Raw genomic sequence first — 6,746 nt, 5'->3', positions numbered from 1 at the left:
TACCATGCTGGGGGAGTGGTGATGCATGTAAGAGAAAGGGAAGAAGGTTCCGTGCCATTTACTGAGCACCTATCATGTGCCAAGCCATGCCTTGATCAAGGACTCCATAGCTATTGCTCCTGCTTTAATACTAGGTCAGGGTTACTCATCACATAGTGCTTGACACTGTTCTCAGTGCTTAACAGGATGAAGTCACGTGATCCTGACAAAACCAGGAAGGAGGTGTTATTACTGTCATCCTCATCTTCCAGGTGAAGAAACCAGGGTGAAAGAGCTCATTGGGGATCATGGATTTGAACCCGGGCAGGCTCTAAGACCTGCACACTTAGCCTCAGTGAACATCTACATCCGGCTTCTCCGTGGGGCCTGGGCTGCCTCATACTATGGTGCGTCCCAAGACCAAGAGCCAGAGAGAAGCTGTATTGTCTTTTCTAACCCAGCCTTGGAAGCCACACAGTGTCTCATCTGCTGCATTCTGTTCACCAGTCACAAGTCCTGGCCACTTTCCAGGGGAGGTGAAATACACTCCCCGTCTTGGTGGAGGAGAGTGGCAGTGTTCTTGAAAAGCATGTGGGAATGGAAATAGTGTTGTGGCCACTTTTGGAAAATATGATCCGCCACACTCAGCCACTTGACAGAGAGGGAAATGGAGCTGTCTTCTCCTTCCTATGAACAGAACACAGTGGCCATGCTCCCAGCCTGGGGCCCAGAAGTCTGGCCAGTCTCTCCCATCCTTTGCCCTGGGAGCCCCCCTCCTGCCCTACCAGCCCAGGACTCTGCAAAAGTGAGCCTTTCAATGCTCAGCTGGTGGTAATTCCAGCTATGGTGGAGGGGAGTTGATTCCATTTCCAGCTACATGCTGCCTCTCCTTTGCAACGGGTGGGTGGATGGCCTTGGGAGAGCTCATTCTTTCTCAGCTTCTAGGCTCATACCTCCCTGCTAGGTCATTATAAAGGAGAGAGCCCAGGGGCCTGGTCCTATCCCCATCTCAGCCACACCTCTGACAGCCAGGATGATCTGATTGGCTGAGACCCAATGGTGGGGGGGGGCATCTCTGGTCCAATTAGCCACAGGGGAGGGATCAGGTTGTGAGCTAAGCAGAGTTACCATGGGTGGAAGGCTCTTTGGGAAGGGAGGTTGTGACCTGAAAAGACACCCCCAAAGTATCTACTAATATTAACTGACTCCTGCATTAGATTTTGTTTAATGGCTTGTGGATTGTTTTGTTTCCCTTGACCTCCACAACCAACCCATTGGCAAGCCCTTTGAAATATACTCTGAATTAATTCACTTTACTTCCTCTCTACCTCCCCCAGCCTCATCTAGGCCCCCATTATGTCCTTCCAGCACGACTACACCACCCTCTCTGGTCCCGTGTCCACTCTTGCCTCCCTCCAGCTCATCTCTGCAGAGCAGCCAGAGGGATCATTTCAAAATGTGACCCAGATGGAATTTCTTCCTGCTTACGGCCCCACTCACAGTGGCTTTCCCTAAAATCTGGACTCCTGACTGAAGTCACTGCCCATGTGTCTCGCCTCTTGTGCCATTCATTCTGGTCACACTGGTATCCTTTCTGCTCCCTGCATGTGCCAAGCTCACTCCCACCTTGAAACTGTTGTACTTGCCACTTCATCTGCTGGCTGTGTCTTAACCTAGTTTGTCATGTGTCTTTCGGGTCTCAGTTCAAACATCACAGTATGCCTTAGGTTAGGCTAAGGTGCTGCAACAAAAAGCCCCTGGAATGTGTGACGGCTCAAATGCACTTGTTTATTTCTTGTTTCTGTAATGGATGTGCCGGTGCAATGGGTGGCTGTCCTCCACGTGGCGATGCAGAGATCCAGGCTCTTCCATCCTGGCACTTTGCTGTCACTTGCATTCAGCCAGGAGAACAGGAAAGAGAATGTGGAGGAAGCTCACCCACTTCTGAAAGCCTAGGTTCAGAAGTGACATTCACCACTGCTTAGGCAGCCACTTGTCAGCTCCAACACACATACATGGAAGGTGGGCATGGATTTGATAAGACAATTAATACCTTGACCATGATCGCCTTCTCAGAAAGGTCCTCCCCACCCATCTCATCCAAAGAGTGTTCCTCCCATCCACGTTCATCTAATATCCCAGTTCGATTTTCTTCATAGTACATTTTCCTCATCCACTTGTTTATTGTCTCTTTTCCCATCTGGAAGGTAAGCTCTGTAAAGGTGGAAACATTGGTTAACTAGTTAGTGCCATACTTCTAGCACCCAGATCAGTGTTTGGCCTATAAGAGATATTTAATAAATGCACATGAAATCAATGAAAGGAAACCAATAAATTCTATTTTCACCACGGGGGCACAGAGAAGACCAGCGATTTCACGAACAGAACACGCTTGGTCAATGGCTTGGCATACACTAGGAGCCCTATTCATGCTAATTCTTTTCCCTCTCCAATGTCAATCTTCAGGTTGTAGATTTCAGGGAAAGGCTAGGCTGTGGTCTGTGAGTAGGGAGGCCTGGGTTTGAGTCTGGCTCTGTCCTGACTTCGTGTGTGTCCCTTGTCTCTCCTGTAGGAACCTCAGTTTCCCAGTCTGCAAGAGGAGGGTGGAGCACGTTGGGCCAAACAAATTTCCACATTCTCCACGGCCCGAGAATAGACGACCACCCCTGAGTACATCTGTACCTTCTTTTTCCATCTGCTGACCTTTGGGAGAAAGTTCCCCTCCCTTTCTTTCTCCCCCTCTGTGGGTTAATAAGGCTTAATGAGGGGCCTGGGTGGGCCTAGCTCCCCAGTGGCCATCAGCTCATACTTCCACGCAAGGGCAGGGTGGGGGAGCATGACTAATAACAGGGTCCTGGTGGAGGGTGATATGACAACCTTAGCTGGCCTTTATGGGCCTCTATTAACAGACCACACAGGGAACTGTCTTCCCAGGGCCCATGATTTTCCATTTTCCACTAGAAAAGGCAGCAGGAAGGAGGTAGCCAGGAAGCCAGAGACACTTGCCTGTGCTTCTGTCAACAGTATTCCATCTGTCCTCCCCTCTACTCTTCCACTTATTCATTCACTTAGCCACCCAAGCACTCAAGTATCTGCCCACCTTTCCATACATTCATTCTTCTACCTAACCATTTACTCTTTCACCCAGCCAATAATCCATCATCCATCCAACAACTCTCCACCTCTCCACCCATCTAGTCACCATCCAGTCACTCCCTTGCCCATTCACCCCTTCACTCACCCCTATATTCACTGCTCCCCACCCCCACACACCCATCTTTCCTTCCTATACAGGGTTATCCAAGATTTATCTGGCACCAATTTTGTGCCTAGGACTAAAATAGACATGAATAAATCATTCATTTCATTCCCTTTAGCTTTGGTTATGTTATAAGATAAGAAGTAATAATGAAAAGCATTGCATTGTTGGCTATGAGTCTTGGGTTTGAATCTGAGCTCTGCCCTCATTAACTTTGTAACCTTAGACAATTTCATGCCAATATTATAATTATCTTTATTTTTGAGCACCTACTATCTGCAGGTCTGATGCTAAACCCTTTATAGATGTTGGCTCATTCAATTTGTCTACCAATTCTTTGAGATAGCCCCCATGCTTCTCATCTTATAGACATGGACATTTTGTCACATCAAGTTATGAAAATTGACGATGCACACTCTTCTGAGGCATCTTTTACATCATAACCCATGGTAGCAGTGCCAGAATTGGCATTCAGATCTAGCGGCTCCAAACTCAGCAATCTTTCTAGAACACTGCTGTCCCTTGGCACCAAAGTGGACTTTTCTCTTGGTAACTTGAGTGTGAGCCCATGAGTTTAAGTACAGGATGTCCCTTTTCCAAACTCTGGCCTTTGTTTCTCTGAGTGGAGTGAGGGGAGAAGAGAAGAAAGGGAATAGAATGTGCTGTTTTCATGATGTGCTAGAAATTGAGTCTTTGACAGGTGGCAAGAGCTGTGAGTGGGGAAATTGAGTGCTGGGGAGACCCACAGAATCCAAGGCTTACAGCTCCTCCGAGGGCCACGATGATAGACAGCAGGATGTACTCAGAGAGCTTCCTCTGAGCCCAGGTCAAATGGTTCTACAACCCAACAATGGGGATGAATTACAGCTCCAACCTTACAGGGTGGCTGAAAAGATTAAGGAAGTTAGGACACACTAAGGACCTAGAACTGTGCCTGCCATGAATAAAATGCTCAATAAATGTTACTCACCATTATTCAGAATAACCCCACGAAGCTCTGTGAGCACAAAGCATTTTCTTTCTCCAGGCTTGGCTTGTCTGAGGTTAGACATGCAGGCCATGGCTGCTGCCTCACAGCTCTTAGGTCTCCCCAGACAGTCCCAGACGAATTTGCTCCCAGTGTGCTTTTACTTAAAGCCAGTGCTGCCAAGTGTCAGCTGTCAGGCTGTCTGAAAGTGTCCAGGAAGGCCCCCTGGAAATGCCGCCCTCATCCTAATTATGTGGCACCAAGCCTGAGTTCTAGCAGATGTCTCCTGGAAAGCAGGGTGCTGGAGCACTTCAGAGTTTAGGCTCTGCTGCCAGAGATGGGTTCAAAGCCTGCCTTTGTCCCTTCAAAACTGTGAGAGTGACTTTGCCTCTCTGAGGCTGTTTCCTCATCTGTAAGTTAGCAAAGTGAACAATAGTTACCTCATGTAAAGTAGGCTCTGGTGGTAAACATTGGTTGCTTACCTCCTCAGAATCCATCCTCCTTCTTCCTGTTTCCCCTTGTTTCAATTCCTGCCTGCTATTTTGTCAGTGTAATCAGGCCCTAGTCAATCAGGATGTTGCCCCTGTTGGCCACAGGAAATGGTCCAGGCAGATGCTGCTGAGGCTGCCATCTTGCCTCCACAGAGATCCTAGACACGAAGCCAACTCTGAAGGACACTGAGCAGAAACATGGAGAGAAACCGGCTCCAATGACTACATTTGAGCCCTTAGACCCTGCCACACCTGCAGTTCCATCCTAGGCTTTTCAGTCCTTGAAATATCCTTTTCTCATGAGCAGTTTTCCTGAAACCAAGGGTCAGATGATACAAACATAGTGAACGTTAGCAGTTCATCCCTTACACATGGGCAGTGTGCTGAGGACAGGATCTTTTCCTCCTCAAGCCCCATTTGTTTTTGTGCCACCCACAAGGGCAGGCCTGGTTCCCCAGATTCAGGGCTCTTATGGGGCCCAAACTCTTTTGCTTCAGAGAGTTTTTGTTTTGATGGTACCTGCAATGAGGGGCTCTGCAAGTCCTTCTGTGAGGACTTGTACCATCTGCTCCATGAGAATTTCGGGACCATTCCTACAGATGACATTCCTGTTTCCAATTATCTGACTCCAAGCCCTGATTTCTACCAGATGCTGCCTTCAGAGGACTAATGAGTGGGCGATGTGGGGGCAGAGAGCTCCCACCTGTGCTGGGTATGGGCCTGCATTCATCCCATCATACCTCTGCTCAGGTGTTCAATTGGCCTGGCATTTAAAAGCTGCAGAGCTGGGATTTGAACATTTGAGCTTTCCAAATAGAAGGCTCAGTTGTGAGGGGAACAGGAAATGACAGCAAATGGTAAATAAGGCAGAGCTATAGTCTCAGTAAGAATTCCCAGAGGAAGCAGAGCTGGGGCAGCCGATGAGAATGAGCAAGACTTGGAGATGCCAAGGGGTGATAACACAGTACAGGGTGTGGGGGTGGCGACCTCAGTGGGATTTTTGGGTAATGGTGCCCATAGAGAGTCCAGGTCACCCAACCCTGTGGGGTTCATTTTCTGTATCTTATTACTCCATCCCTGTGTCTCCTGCAGGATTAAGAATGACCCTTTCACCTGGAATGTTGCTCTGGACTCCTCACTGGTCTCCCTGCTTCCTGTATGGACCTTCCAATCCATCCTCTACCTGCAGCCATCCATTCATCCACCCATCCAGCCACTCATGCATGCATGCCTGTATTCACTCAGCAAATATGTCTGGAGGGAGAGTGAACATCAATATACAACTGGCTTACTCATTTATTCATTTACTTATTCATCCTTAATGGGTTTGTTTATTTGCTCAGCGAACATTTCTCAGGGCCTCCTCCATGCCAGGGGCTCTGTCAGGAGCTAAGACCCAATGTCAAGACAGTCAGGCTCCCTGCCCTGGAGGAGCTCATGGGCTCATAGGGAGAATGGGTGAGAACCTTCCAGCCAACAAATAAGAGTAAATAGATGGTGATGAAGTCTGTGAAGGAGGCAAACAAGGGGTTCAGAGATGATGTCAGACAAATCCTTCTTTCTCTGGGGTGGTCAGGGAAGGCCCCCCAGAAGAGATAACAATCAAATGGAGGAGAATGAAAGAAATAGCCATGAGAAGAGTGAAGAGAAGGGTAGTTCAGGCCAAGGGATCTTCATGTGCAAAAACCCCAAGGTGGGAAAGAATTCAGCATGTGGAGAAACTGGAAACAGGCCAGTGGGTAAGAGAGAAGCAAGGTAGGGGCTAGGAGTAGAAGATGGGGCTGGGCACTCAGGGCCTTGTAGGCCATGGAGAAGAGCTTGGTTTTCACCCAGAGTGTGATGGGAAACCATTGGGAGGTTTCAAGTGGGAGAATGAGAAGATCCCTCAGCTGACAGGGGCAATAGGGCAACAAGAGGTCAGAGGGGCAGTTGCTGTAGGCATCAGGACAAGAGATGTTGAACATTTGTCCCCTTCCCCCACTCATGATCTATTTCATCCCTCTGTTTGCACACACCTTGTGATGGGGCCTCTACCTTGGAATATAATCCC

This window comes from Desmodus rotundus, chromosome 6 (assembly GCF_022682495.2).
Source record: "Desmodus rotundus isolate HL8 chromosome 6, HLdesRot8A.1, whole genome shotgun sequence".
NCBI classification, from domain to species: domain Eukaryota; kingdom Metazoa; phylum Chordata; class Mammalia; order Chiroptera; family Phyllostomidae; genus Desmodus; species Desmodus rotundus.
This window is presented reverse-complemented; position numbering follows the sequence as displayed.